Source organism: Pararge aegeria, chromosome 25 (assembly GCF_905163445.1).
Source record: "Pararge aegeria chromosome 25, ilParAegt1.1, whole genome shotgun sequence".
Classification (NCBI taxonomy): Eukaryota; Metazoa; Arthropoda; class Insecta; order Lepidoptera; family Nymphalidae; genus Pararge; species Pararge aegeria.
This window is the reverse complement of record NC_053204.1, coordinates 5962604-5978808: the sequence shown is the minus strand read 5'-3', so window position 1 is coordinate 5978808 and position 16205 is coordinate 5962604.

Here is a 16205-nt window from a genome sequence, read left to right as displayed (position 1 = left end):
TCAGTACAGCAACAGTAAAGCAGAAATAGAAAAAAACGGGTTAAAAAAAGTTTATATCAGCAGTGTGTATCTGTTTGAGTATTTTTTCAGCTGTGCCTGTCTTCCTGAAACCTTAGTTTCATATTTGCAAACATGGAATTATAGTTGTTTCCAAATATCGAATGAATCTGGTTGAGAACGTATCATCTTATACTACCGTTTTTTTTTACTAACTTACTTACGCACAAACTCACTGTACTCTGAACATCTGATAGTTTTCCGGTTAACGTTTGAAATCCAATGCAATTTTTTCCTTCGTGCTTTCGTGCGTTTCTTGCTTTTTTTCTTTCATTCACAGTTTTAGCGAAGAAAAAACAAAGAAATTTGCCGCTACTGCTCGATAGCATTTATAACTTATTGCACTTTTTTTTTGGAAGTTGCTTTGTGCAACAATATTTGTAGCCCGACTGTATGATTCCTAAACTATGCAGGGGTTAGGTAAATCGATTCTTGGAAGTATGATTCAGACTGCGCTATACCTATTTGAACTAAAGACCGGCAAGTGATTGAATGAATGATCCATCGAGGACGTGGGAAATGAATACACTTTTTTTTAAATGTAAATATCAAGTTAACACAATGCATACAATTCATCAAATCTTCAATTCAAGCGGTGATAGCGAAGCATGGTGAAGCGATTTAGTGGGTGGGACTTCGACTTCACTTTTTGGGGCCGTGTTTGAATCCCAGGGAAACAACGCGGATATTTAATGAGGGTAATATATAATCCAATTCGTGATAAAATGCGTATCGGGTAAAGCCGCCAGCACTTTTAGTAGAACTGTATACTTTTGTAGAAAACATTAAAAAAACATTCCCATATGATCATCTTCATATATCATCACAATATTATCCCAATACCGGTCCACTACAGGGCACTCTGTAACACTCCTTTAGAACATTATGGAGAACTCTCAAGCATGAAGGTTTCCTCACGATGTTTTCTTTCACCGTTGAAGCAAGTGGCATTTTAATTGCATAAATCCGAACTCGGCCCCCCGAAAATGAAGTCGTAGTTCTACCCATTGGGCTATCACCGCTACACCTATGTAAATAAAGAAATTATAATTAGTGGTCTATAATATTATTGCGGCACGCCTTTGCATAAGTTTGGTGTAGCTAGCACACAACGGCAATATTAATTTGTCACACCGTTTTTAATTGGAATAGCTTTATGCAAAGCGGAGACAAGAATAAAAAGGAATTATTAAAAAAAAAAATGTGTATACATTTTGGTCTTGACGTTTGGCGACCCAAGGGCTAAGTCTAGCAATTCATAGGGGCAATAGCGTCAGCATTTTGGTTACCATGCCCATAAGTGAACAGTAAGACGGCTTATATTTTTTATAAATATTACTGTTAATTTGTAATTATTATTATGTATTTGCTAATTGGAGTTATATTTAACCTAAATAAAGTTATTTTTTAAATATTTGGTGACTTTTGCTTTTTAGAAATGCTTAGGAGATAACATCAAGTTAAAAGCTATAATGAATAGCTTGCTATGCAGTAATCATTTTTTTTTATGTAAAACTGCTTTGGGCAGGACTAGGGAGTAACTCAGATTATTTTCTGACGGAAGTAACGCTTACGACAGACGTCAGTGTAGTTCCTCTATTTAAAAATAATAATTTGGATTGGTCGTATGTATGTGTCATCCACACTCCACGCTTTTTGACTTATACGCCAGCTAGTGGCAAATATTATAATCAATTAGGATTATTAATTTCCAATATTTTCAAATGGATCAAAGTAAATACAAATTCAACAGTTTGTAATAAATAAACGACATGACATCTTCGAAATTATTATTATTGTTATTATTGTGTATACGGCCTAGCCTAAACATTTCTCACCCTGAAAGGAGACCATCCTTTCAGGGTGAGAAAGGTTTAGGCCGCTGGCTTAGTGCGGATTAGTGGGATTCACACGCCCATTAGGACATTATAGACAACTCTCAGTCGTGCAGGTTTGCCCACGACGTTTTCTTTTATAAATAACTTTAAAACAAATCGCGCATATCTCTCTGAATTCAGTGGTCTGTTCCACTAAAAGGCAAGCCAAAGCTTTAACCACTAAGCTATCACCGCTTCAGTTCATCTAATAACTATTGTAAATAAGGGATAATTCGATGAGCTCACAAATATAAGAGACTGACAAAGTTGTAGAAAGTTTTGAATCAAAAGTGATCCTAGTATATGGTAAATAGCATTAGTAGTGAGTACTTTGCATGTTATATTAAAGCAAAGTTTCTTCAAAGATTTCAAAGCCTCGACGAAGCGGTCCTTTAATCTACAAAGTTATTTGAGAGCATCTTTCGTGAGATTCAAAATTATATTTTCACGTCATGAAGGTACGTAAAATATTTATACAATAATTTTATCCATACCTTCTTTATTATACTCGTAAGTAGAGGTGTTTGTTTGTATGTTTATTTCACTGCTTATTTTAAGTATTGATTGATTTGGAAAAATCATTATCATTATCATTCCACAGGTCTCCTCTCAATATGACAAGTGCTCTTTATGAATTCTCAGTATGACAATTCTTAACGTTCGGGAGAGTGGGAGAGATTATGCTATCCCTCTGTAAACGTTGCTAGCTCTCGTACTATTAGGCCGTAGTCCACCACGTTGTCCACGCCTTTGAGAATATTGTGGAGAACTCTCAGGCATGCACTTTTCCTCACGATGTTTACTTTCACCGTTCATCATTCACCAAAACATTAAAATTTCAAGCAAGCAAGTATGTTATTATATATATAATTTCTTAGAAAATACATTATTCCGAAATGTTAGAGGTGCGTGCCTGGCATCGAACAAGCTCCCCAAAAGGGGAGGCAAGGGGGGAAAATAATGTTTTTTTTGGAACAATATCGTTTTGCATTAAATAATTAACTAATTGAATTTTTGAATTAAAACTTCTTTAGAATCGTTGTGATTTCAAACTCGATGAAACGAAAAAATAAGTCCATTGAGACACAAACACTTTAATATATAGGACAAAGTGAGTTAGAAAACATTGTACATTTTTTTACCTATTCTAGTGGAAACTAAATTTGTAATTCTTTTTTTTTATGAATGTAGTTGCAATGAATTGCTGAGGTGTCTTATGAATAAATAAATAAATAATAAACCTTACATTTATCCTAATAGTTCTGGTACTCTACATCCACAAGTGTGAACAAATTGCACCAAATTTTTTGTTTTTATCATAATGAGTTTTATTTACTTAAAAAAATATTTTTGAAATGTGTTTTTCGGTAAGAACTTTTTTATTGTTTATTGCATAATATCAACCATCCTGGTATGTTAATTGGAGTGACGCACGGACTCAATTTCCTTGTAAATAATTTATATTATGTATTTCATCATCCCTAAGTAAATTCATTTTGCATGTTAATTTATTAGCCCCTAATACTTTCAGAATTTTGTTATTATAACGTACGAATAGGGGCATTATTATATAATTTCATAATGAAAGCAGCAGTGTTTTCACAGTATTTCTAACGACCTCCTGGCAAAACGGTGAGCGCTGTGAATTTAAGTAGGAGGTTTGATTCTTGGGGCAATTTAGACATTTATAATTTCTAAACTATCTCTGGTCTGGTCTGGTGGGAGGCTTTGGCCGTGGCTAGTTACCACCCTACCGAATAAGACGTGCCGCTAAGCGATCAAGTGTTGCAGTGCGATATCGCGTAGAAACCGATTGAGGGCTATGACTACCATACTCCCTAACAGGTTAGCCCGCTACCATCTTAGACTGCATCATCACCAGGTGAGATTGCAGTTAAGGGCTTACTTGTAGTGGAATTAAAAAAAAAAGTCTGAAGAGGATAGTATAGACCGTATGTTGAAAAAGAGCAATCTGCTGAGTTTCTTGCCGACTCTTCTCGATGGAATCTGACTTCCGAACCGGTGATAGAGTCACTACAAACAGACTGACTTGACGTTTCAAAAGTGCTTTTAAACTGAGCCTACTTGAAATAAATGAATTTAGAAAAGAGCAACTGCTGAGTTTCTTGCCGGCTTCTGCTTGGTAGAATCTGCCTTCCGAACCGGTGGTAGAGTCACTTCAAACAGACAGACTTGACGTTTCAAATGTGCTTAGCCTACTTGAAATAAATGAATTTTGAATTTGAATTTCATATTTAAAGGTAAGAAGTCTTTTTTAAGAACATTCCACGACGTGGTACTGTCAGAGTACCACGTTGTGGTTCGATTAGTGTCTACGACATTCATCCGAAACCTAGAACGTTGAAATATATCTTAGTTGCCCCGTTGGTAATAAAACCAGACTATAGAAAGCCAATCTGACTCCCAAAGTAAAAACTAATTTATTTGTACATATTTCATCATAGTACTAGAGAGTTTTACGTGAAAATGTCGCGAGAAGTATTGGTTGCCGGTGTAATTATAGGCACATGAGGCTTAACAGCTACTAGCCAAAGCTATATCATATTATAACCTTTGCACGAATGCCTTTATAACAAAATGCACGTTCTACCTACTCGTAAACTATATTCCACCTTGCAACTTGGCCGCTGTCCAAGCGAGGCCTAATTGTGATAACCTGGGTAATAAACTTATATCATGATTATTGTGAAATAGTAGACGACTGGTACAACGTACATACACTGCTGACTGTGTGCAGGTAATCTTTATTACCGGATTTGTACTTGGCAATTGTCCAGAACCGTCAACACTTAGCTAATGTGATGATATAAGGCTGAACGTGTTATTATGAAAATCGTTATGGTTCACACGATATCTTGGGATACTTATGTTATATATTCGCTGAAGGTATTTGTTTGATTTCCTTTGATTAACGCATCAACGAAGCAACTGATTGGCGTCTGTTTTTAACACAAAAATAGTTTAAGAACAGAACCGTATAAATAGGTTTTTTGTCAAGGAATAATAATACACGGTTATTATGAGAAAACAATTGTAATAACATAAAATGTACACGCTTGGCTAAAAGGTATCTTAGTGCTTAATTATTATAAGTTTTCGGCCTGACCCCAGACTCTGGGACTGGGATTAGAACCGCCTGATCCGTAGTTGAACATGCTGATCACTAGACCAACAAGGCATTTACTCAAGTACGAAAACCTAAATAAAATACATTTGGAGAAAAGCCAAGTTTTAATCGGCTAATTAATGCTACCTGATCCAGATCATTCAACTATTTCATGTTGGAACTATTAGGATATCACAATTAGTGGGGCAGTCACTTCTGGACAGCGGCCAAGCTTAAATCCAGCCTTAAATAACACCTGACATTTGACCAATTTACGCCGTCTTTCTATTGAGTGTTTAGTGGAAAACTAAACTTGACTTGCCAAGTATACTTTTGTACTACTTACGTCATCATCATAATCATTATTAACATATAACCAGCCTACTAAAAGCCACGGGTCGTTTATTAGAATGAGAAGGGTTTAGGCCGTAGTCCACAACGTTGGCCAAGTTTAGATTGGTGGGATTCAGATGCCTTTGAGATCATTATAGAGAACTTCTATAATGATCCTTACGATGTTTCCACCGTTAAAGCAAATAATATGCAATTGCTTTGCGCATTAATTGCATTTGTTAAAGCTACTGAATTGTGAACATAAGACAGTCGAAGTCACTGGACATATTTAAAAATGCTGGTAAGGCTCATTATCTCGCTCAGTAAAGACGACTATTATTATTTATTTATCTACTCAAACTCATATTTAAGTATTTATGGTATATTAAGATATGTATCAGGTTATTTATTTTTTATATTTATCAATAGTACTTTTTTATTTGTGTAGTCTGGTTTATGTATTAGTATGTAGATATTCGTGTGTATTCGTACTAAGTAGTGTACCCCGACTATTTGTTTTATTTTTAGTTTTCCTAATCCTAAGGTTGCCTGGCAGAGATCACTACTTAGCGATAAGGCCGCCTTTTGTATTCTGCTTCATTCTTCATGTGTTTGTTCTTTTTTTTTGTCTCCTTTTTCTGAGTGGTGTACAAATAAAGAGTATAAAAAATAAAAAAAATTGTACAAAACTGAAAGTTAGCGGTGCGTGCCAGGGATAGAACTGGATCCCTTCTTATGTGACGCCGAAGTTATAACCGCTAGGCTATCATCGCATAGATGTTGGTATGTATTGACATAACCGTAACTGTCTTATTACACTGAAAGGGTTATTGCAGTTAATTTTACCCTTTATATATTTCTACGTCACACTGTGACGTAACGCTTGGTAGTTGGTGCCATTACGTGACACCGTGACGTAACGCTTGGCAGTTGGTGCCATTAGGGTGGTAATAAGCCGAAACCAGAACCTCCTAGCTCGCAAAAATGAAAAAGTGTATTAAGTAACTATAACATTTGCTACAACAAACTTCTCTCGGATAAAGTGTCAGAAAATATAAAAGAAGTTGCCTTGCTGTAAACAAGTTTTTTTAGAACCTCGGCTTAACCCAATAATTAATACAGATTTTAATTAAAATCTAGCCTGGAAATAACCCTAGTCTCCTTTTGTTGCGGCGTCAAACAATTTCTTGCCTAGACAGTTTCGATATTAATTCCTTACAAACTCACCTCGTAATTTGTGAGGACTTTGGAAATAATCTTTTTATTTTTTTGCCAGCTATTTTTTTCGTCGCTTTTAATTCCAGTTTAAAAAGTAGGTCTTCAAAATATCTTGCTGTAAAATGTATAAATAGTTAATAACGGTGCCTGATAATGTTAATTATTGTGTTTTAAGAGTACAATAAGAGTTTTTTTCTTGTACATTCAGTTTAGAAAGGTTTCATTGTATACAGAACATTGTGACTTTTCAATATTAGTTCCAGTGTAGTATATATTAGTATATTATTATATTAATAATAATAATCTTCCAATAAAGTCTATATCGTGTGAGTAATACAATGTAGTTAAACCTGTGTTAGTACTTAACAACTAAAATCAAAACCTTATTCTATACAAAAAAAATCCTTATAGTCTAACTGAGCCCCCCCTATAGCGCGTGTGCACACCATCACAGCACCCCCAGAGAGAGCTGTCCAGCCTGCATGCCAGTGTACTGAGGAGGGTGTTGGTGCTGTTCACGAGCCTGCTCATCATTGACGCAGCACGCTTGCGGATGATCGCGTAGAAATCATCTACCCGCGCATCCGCAAACATCTCTGACGCGCTACAGTGTCGTGGCTTCTTCAACGCTGCCCTCAGCACACTGTTGTACTGAACTCGCAGGGCGCTGTATGTTCGCAGCGTATAGTGTTTATGACAGAGCTTGTTAGGGAAAGTCTTATCGCCATGTTTATTTCCGCTACTTAGGAGAATTTTTGCAATGCTGTGTTTCGGTCTGATGGCGTGTTTGCCGGTGTAATTACCTCAAATTGATGGACACACGGCGGTGAGACACATGTTGCAGAACGTGCTACTTGTATGCGCTGTGAAGTGTTGCTCTGTTCACAGGGGATGATTTTCCACTTACAATAAAAAAAAAAAGTGATATTTTTATCTTTACGCACATCTATATATATAAAAGAAAAAGTGATAGGCTCCGAAACGGCTGGACCGATTTCAAAGAAACATTCAGGGAATCTCCGGATTGACCTGGCGAGTAATCCTGTATAGTTTGGTGACGATCGGAGCACTCCTATTTTTGTGCTGTCAAATACAGCTTCTATTTACTATAAATAAATAAAATAAATAAATAAATATACTACGACAATACACACACCGCCATCTAGCCCCAAAGTAAGCGTAGCTTGTGTTATGGGTACTAAGACGACTGATAAATACTTTTATGAATAATATACATAAATACTTAGAATATTCATATAAATACCCAGACACTGCCAGACATTCATGCTCATCATACAAACATTTTCCAGTTGTGGGAATCGAACCCACGGCCCTGGGCTCAGAAAGCAGGGTTGCTGCAAACTGCGCCAATCGGCCGTCAAACTATGATGATATTCTATTGTTGGGTGTACATGGGTGTAGAAAATGATCTTCACCCGCTCGAGAAGAGAAAAGAAGAGAATGAATACAGAGACAGAGACTTAAATTAAAAATTTAATGATGTAAGTTTATTGTTTAAATAAAATAAAGCAAAATCTAGCCCGGCGAAGCGGGCTGAGTGCGTTCCCAGCCCGCTTCGCTTGAGCGTTAGTAACTCATAAAAGTTACGAAGCGTGATTCGAACTCGCGCCCCCGCTAGTAAAGGCGAAGTCCTAACTTGGCTATATCCGCTTGTTATGAAGCTGATACTTGATAGCAAGGCCTTAACAAAAGGTTCAAACGCGCGTTGCATCAATCGCTCATAATCTCACAAAGGGTACAAACACTACGGATTAGCACTGCAGAGTGCGGCGTGAAAAATCACCGGCAAATGCGACATTTTTCACCTTCCGCGCTGAGACGAGTTCGCGAAACACACGCGTGGATTTAGATATACTAGAAGAGCAAATATTTTTTTGTTTTTTTTTTTTTTAGTTATAGTTGACAGACCTTGATACAAATAAATAACAAACTTTTTTTATTACAATAAAAAACTTTTTTTTAAGAAATACTGGAAGAACAGTTTTTTTTTCTAATCAAGTTAAATTAATTAAATGTACTATCATTATACACACATCGCCATTTAGCCCCAAAGTAAGCGTAGCTTGTGTTATGGGTACTAAGATAACTGATGAATAGTTTTAAGAATAATAAACATAAATAATTAAATTAATCAAATAAACACCCAGACATTGAAAAACCTTAATGTTCTTCACACAAAAAAATTCCAGTCGTGGGAATCGAACCCACGGCCTTTGACTCAGAAAGCAAGCCACTGCGCCAATCGGCCATTAAATAATATATATTTAGCTTTGCGTAATTTCACTTGCTTGGAAGAATCCAGCTCAGCTTTCATCTCTCACAAGATAGAAAAATGAATGTTAAAATGTAAAATATAAATTGTTGATGTTGGAAAAGAGCAACGGCTGAGTTTCTTGCCGGCTTCTTCTCGGTAGAATCTGCCTTCCGAACCGGTGGTAGAGTCACTACACACAGACAGACTTGACGTTTCAAAAGTGCTTACGTTAGGCCTGCTTGAAATAAATGAATTTTGAATTTTGAGTTGGTTGTTTGAGGGTTTTTTAGTTTATTCTTATTCAGTGTCTTATTCAGCATCTTTAGTTCCGTGTCGCTTGCCGTGATTTATGAAACTACCGCCCGAAACATTTCAATTAGAAACCCGACGAGTCACTCAATACTGTATTGATTTATCCCGGTTTCGCTTATCGGCTAATAACTGGCTCGATTATTCATCGCCCGTGGCACGAATGCCATTAGGAAGGAAAGCTTTGGGGCGTTCGGGAAATGATCGTTTGTAAGCACACGACGCTGAATGAAAAATGAAAATCCGTGTGTGCAACTTTCCTTTTAATAAATTAATGTTGGGTAGAATGTGCGTTATTAATTTGCTTTTTATACATTTAAAGAGAGAAAGAAGATGCGTAGCAGAGCTTAAGGAGAGCCGTAGCTTAGTGGCTGCGATTGCCAGAGTCGCAGGTTCAAATTCTGACGGTTTTGAAATTTATAAAATTTATATTTTCTCCCAGTGTAGCTAGAAACACTTATAAATATTACAAAAATATTAATTTGCTTTACACCATATGTAATCGACAGTTAGATCGAATAATTAACAAGATCTCAGCTCTCGTTTTGTTAGCAAGTTGGAAAACTTTGCGGTGCGAAATCAAGAACTTTAAAAATCGCCTTTTTTATTCCATTACACGTTAGCACTCGACTCCAATCTCACGTGTTTGTAAGTAATGATGCATTCTAAGCTGGTATTCTGTTGGGGGTATATTAAACCCATGTTAATCGGTTTTCACGCGGCGTCGCTTCGTAACGCTAGGCCGCGTAGCGGTACCTCCGACAACGGTAGGGTGGTAACTAGCCACGGCCAAAACCTCGAACCCCGGTCCTCTTCTCATAAGAACGCAGCGTTAATCATTGCGCCAAAGAGGATGCGAGGGAGTACTGTTTCTCTTTTAGTTAAACTTTATACTAAAAAGTAATAAAACGATTGTTATATTCTAATTGACGGGCGATTGGCGCAGTGGGCAGCGACCCTGCTTTCTGAGTCCGTGGTTAGGTTAGGTTAGGCCGTGGGTTCGATTCCTGAAACTGGAAAAAGTTTGTGCGATGAACATGAATGTTGTTTTTCAGTGTTTATGTGTATATTAAAAGTATTTATGTATATTATTCATAAAAATATTCATCACTCATCTTAGTACCCATAACACAGGCTACGCTTACTTTGGGGCTAGACGGGGATGTGTGTAGTGTCGTAGTTTATGTATTATGTTCTAGTATATTTATTAATACAGGTTAGATAAAAAGTATCATAAATAGTATGACATAATTTTCTCTTCGGCGTACAATGAAAGTGTATTGTTTTCATAATTTATTGTGTTAATGTATTTTAAAAATGGTCTTTAACATCCAATTTCTCTTTTTTGTATGCTAGCGTCAATCAAGCCTTTATCATTGACGTAAACATACAGAAATAGAACTTTTACGTAACTCGTAACTTTTACGTAACCCATTGATTTCTGTAAGAGTTTTACATAAAGCATGCTTAGCGTACTACGTTACGCGATCGAAGCCTTAAAAACTGTAAAACGCCGATTACGTAACAAATATATTGTTACCTTTTTGTAACCAAAGTGCGTCAATGGAATCTAAGAGAACAATAAAACGCAAGGTTACCTAAATTATTGGGTTCCAATAAGAATCTCATCATATTACGTACGTAAAGTCCACCAAACCACACTGGGCCACCGTAGTGGACTACGGTCTTTTTTTTTTTTTTTTTTTTTTTTTTTTTTTTTTTTTGGATCATTAAACTGGTAACAACCAATGACGTTATCATGAGAATAACATAAATACAAGAGAAAGACAGAGATTGAAACCTTCTAGAAATGACCACAGCATGCTTAATTTAGATAATCTAAAAGCTAATCAAATAAAGCAAAATTTAAAACTGCATACCTGCAATACTATACAATGAATAGTGATGATATAAAATTAAAACGAAAAATAAATTAATTTAAGTTATGTAAGTAAATGTTTGACATGTTTTTTGAATGAGGTCAAAGAAGTACTAAAAATGTCACAGTTATTTCTGTAAGCATTTAAAAGTGAGCAAATTCGAAAGACAGGCGCATGTTGTCCTGCCTTGGTCCGACAAAAAGGTAAATGAAACGGTTTCCGATTTTGCAGGCGACTACCCGAACGCGGTACACAAAACTTCAACCTCTCCAATATTTCCGTTGACTCAATGTCTCCATTGATGACTTTGAAAAAAAAAATCATGTCTAGCATTTTACGTCTGTTCTTTAGTGACATTATATTGTACGAACGTAAGCGTGATTCGTACGAGTCCAACTCACGAGATTTGTTATCGTTATACGCTAGGTGGTAGATAAACCGTTTTTGAACGCGTTCCAATCGGACACTATGTACGTTATATGTGGGGCACCAAACTGGACTGCAGTATTCTTAACACCTTCTTGGCTATAAACGCAATTGGTGAAAACATAGTGAGAAAACCAGCATGCCTGAGAGTTCTACATAATGTTCTTAAAGGTATGTGGAGTCCGACAATCCGCACTGGGCCAGCGTGGTGGACTAAGGCCTTAGCCCCTTCTCACTGTGGGAAGAGAACCGTGCCCTGTAGTGGGTCGGTGATGGGTTGATATGATGATTATGAATATTACGTAATATAGCAGTGTAATTTTATAATTCGTTAGACGATTTTTTTGGCTTCCATAGTCTATATTTCTTAGACGCTGAGCAAAGCGTCGATAGCTCAGTGGGGATGAACTCGGCATTATTTTCTGGGGGCCGAGTTCGAATCCCAGCAAACACTTCTAACTTTATAAGCTACTAGCGGTTGCCCGCGACTTCGTCTGCGTTTGATTTAGTTTTGATGTGGTATTTAATTTAGTTGTAGTTCTAAAAAAATTAAAAAATTCAGTATCGCTAAGCCTTAAATGAGGGGTTTGCTGCTGTCCGCTGAGGAGTTCTGTCCTCTATCTCCAACCACATTCATCAGATCTACACAAAGTTTGGGCAAAATTAAATAATAGTACAAAAATATTTATTTAAATTGGTTATAATTTCATCCCCTTTCCCAAAGGAACCGAGTTTAATGTCGGGATAAAAAACTTCTAACTAACACTTTCAAGAATATGTGTACAAAGTTTAATGAGGATCGGTTAAGTAGTTTTTGCGTGAAAGCGTAACAAACAAACTTACATTGACATTTATAATATTAGTAGGATGTAAAAATCATTCATCCGTTTTTTTTATTACAGGTGCTAATAATTGACAGATTAATGGTCATATTCAAATTCAATTTTTTTATTCAAGTATAATTTTTCACAGGCACTTGTGAAGCGTTTATACATTTAACATGTTAACAGTAATGTCAGGCGATGGTGATAACTGCATCCGTTAACTTAAAAGTAAAGCTAGGAGGGTTCCAACCGCGCCCTGGTCTAAGAAGAGCCCGCAACAAACTTGGCCAGTTTTTTTTTGTTATAACCATCTCAGTGTTGAATTAATATTAATGATGTTAAAATTCATACCTAACCTTTTACATCATACATGTAATCCTTAATATCATAATAGGATTTTTCTGCAAGGAAATTAACATGTTTAATATGTAATGTTTGCATAATTATAAATAGGATTAAATCGAATTATAAACGGTTTCTCTATTTCACTGGTCCCATAAAAATATCCTTAAGTCAAGCCGATACCAGAATGAAAATCATTCACCGTTTGGTTTTTTTTACGAAAGCTATTAATTGAAAGACCGACCGGGAAACTTGGTCGACTATAAAAAAAGCAACACTTCACAGGGCATCTAAGGAGAACGTTCTAGAAAGTGCCTTCCAGAGCATGTAATAACACTAACGGCAACTACGGCCTTCACACATATCGCCATTGCAACTAGCCCCAAAGTAAGCTTTGCTTATGTTATGGGTACTAAGATGACTGATAAATATTTTTATGATTAATATACATAAATACTTATAATATACATATAAAACCTAGTCACTGAAAAACGTTAATCACACAAAAATGTTCCAGTTGTGGGAATCGAATCTACGGCCTTGACTCAGAAAGTTCGGTCGCTGACCACTGCGCCAATAGGCCGTCTTATCCTATTTATCAATAGGATGTCTGCTTTTGAGCAAATTCATTTTAGCTCTATTATTTAGATGAGACTCTTATAAGACAGTATAGTCCATCACGGAAAACGCTCTGTTTTCGTGCGGAACCAAAATTTTCACTTCAAAGACAAAGGGGCTCGGAACTTTGTTGTGAGGTAGAAAGTGGCGGAAACGGTAATATCTTTAAGCCCCGACACAAGAAGACGAGTGTTAAAGTTAAGAGTATGTATGTGTGTGTTTTGCTGTCTATATATCTGGGTCTTTGAGTTACTGAGTGCCCATGTATTTTAAATTCAAATTTAAATATTTCTCTTTTCAGTTACGTAATAAAGTTTACAACACGAAATTCGATATTGAGTTTTCCATATCTACATTAGACGGCCGATTGGCGCAGTTTGCAGCGACCCTGCTTTCTGAGTCCAAGGCCGTGGGTTCGATTCCCACCACTGGAAAATGTTTGTGTGATGAGCATGAATGCTTTTCAGTGTCTGGGTGTTTATATGTATATTATAAGTATTTATGTTTATGTTAAAATGTAAAATGTATATTTTTGATGTTGGAAAAGAGCAACTGCTGAGTTTCTTGCTAGCTTCTTCTCGGTAGAATCTGCCTTCCGAACCGGTGGTAGAATCACTACAAATAGACAGACTTGACGTTTCAAACGTGCTTAAATTACTACTTGAAATAAATTAATTTTAAATTCTTCGGAAGCTTTGATGACACAGCAGACACAGACAAACACACACTTATACGTCTGGTACCTAAACGGATAATTTATCTGTTTATGCCCGCTCGCTCTGCCCATCCGAGTTGGGTTCGGCTGTTCACCTCTTCGTCCAAAATCCCTCAGTGCCTAAAAGTGCGTGCGTGTTGCCAGTGATGACTTACGGATCTGAGATATGGTCGCTAACTATGGGCCTCAAAAGAAGGCTCAGAGTCACTCAGCGGGCGATGGAGAGAGCTATGCTAGGAGTATCTCTACGTGATCAAATCAGAAACGAGGAGATCCGTAGAAGAACTAGAGTTGCCGACATAACTCAGCGTCACGAAGCTGAAGCCGCAATGGACAGGGCACATAGCTCGCAGAACCGATGGACGTTGGGGTCTTAAGGTGCTGGAATGGCGACCCCGCACCGTAAAACGCAGCGTAGGTCGGCTCCTAACGAGGTGGACAGATGACATCAGGCGAGTCGCTGGGAGGCGCTGGAGCCTAGCGGCCCAGGACCGTGTATTGAGAACTCCCTACAAAATACCCTGTATCCAGCAGTGTACGTCAATTTGTTGAAATGACGATGATGCTGATGCCTGCTCCGTATTTTCCGAATGCCTTGTTTCGTAATGCCTATGAATTTTTAAGTAGAGTCGGTAATAAGAACATTATGAGCATCGAGTCGAGTTTCCTGACGATGCGGAAATTTCACAATTACGTACGCATTCAAGTTGTGCTGAGACTTCGTTGAGTTTCAATTATTATGAAAAGATTCCTATATATTCCAATTTTAGAAATCATAACCTAATTAATGATCGATAATAAAAATGGGCCTTATAATATGTTCGCTTCCTTAATTACGAAATTTTGATTCACAATTGCTTTGAAAATACTAAGTTTACTTGCATATTTAACGTTTCTAATCTTTTGGTCAAGAATAAGAATGGGCTTTTTTTAGTTGATGAAATAAGTTTTTCTCTTAGTCTAACGTGAATGAATGAAGTGAATGATAAATTATAAAATAGGCCTGGAATTAAATTTTTAGTTAGATTTACCATTGTTCTGAAAATACTAAGGTCTACTTACATTTTTAGGAATCCTAACTTGATGATCAAAACAAAAACAGACAATTATCTTTTCTCTCCCAAATTTGAATGGTACAAATGAGTTTATATCAAAAAACAGAACGCAGCTAAAAAATAATTCCTTAAAAAAATTTGTTGACAGAAAAGAACCGAACTTGGACGGTCTATGGTTATACAACTAAAAAACAAGCAATAAATATTTTGTGCAACATTTTTAAGTCAGAGGAATAAACCTCCAAATTTTTTTTAAAGCTCTTTATTGGGTAGATTTGCAATCATATCAAAGTTATAATAGCCGACTGTCAACTGCTCATAGCCGTCTACAAAATATTGCCTTTCCCGAAGCCGGGGCGTTAATTCTTGAGGAGTTCTCCCGGCACTTCATCATCAGCTTATATATTGTGAAGAGCACAAATTGCTTACCTACAGTATACCTCAGTCGAAGCGCCACCAGTAAAATACTTATTATAGTGAAGTTCTAGTGGCCAACCGTGGTTGACCTTCATCAATACTTTACCAAATAGTTGTTTTTCGATAGCAAATACTTTAAAATATACTCAAATCACTATTGCTGACCCTTTAATATTTGAAGAGTTGGTGAAAATGGGATCTCATGGGTATACCGTCGTCGTCGTCACAATTTTTATTAGTTTTCACCTACAGTTGAAGGAATTATCAATTTTATAATTTTGCTTTGCTAGCAATCGTGGCCCGAGCCTCAGGCCTCAGGTCGCGATTGCCAGAGAGTCACAAGTTAAAAACCCGTCGGTTCCGAAATTTTTTATATGCATTTTAAATTAACAAAAAAAAACTTCAAATCGGTTTATAAATTACCGTGTTCTGAGCTAACAAACATAAAAAAAACAACCGATTTGAGAACTTCCTCCTTTTTTGCAAGTCGCTTAAAACAAAAGGGTTTTTATTTAATGAATAGGTATTGAATAATTTAACCAATTTAATAAGTTTAAGAAAGCTTTCCCACCTTAGAAGTACAACTGAGATCTATATAGCGTACTTTAGCTTTAACTTTACTTTGCTTAGTCAAAGTTAGTGTTAAAACGAGCCAGGTTTATGTCAGACACATAAGATTGTCTCGTTTTAACTATTTCTTAAGTCGGAGTTAACTCAAAGTACCTACATTCT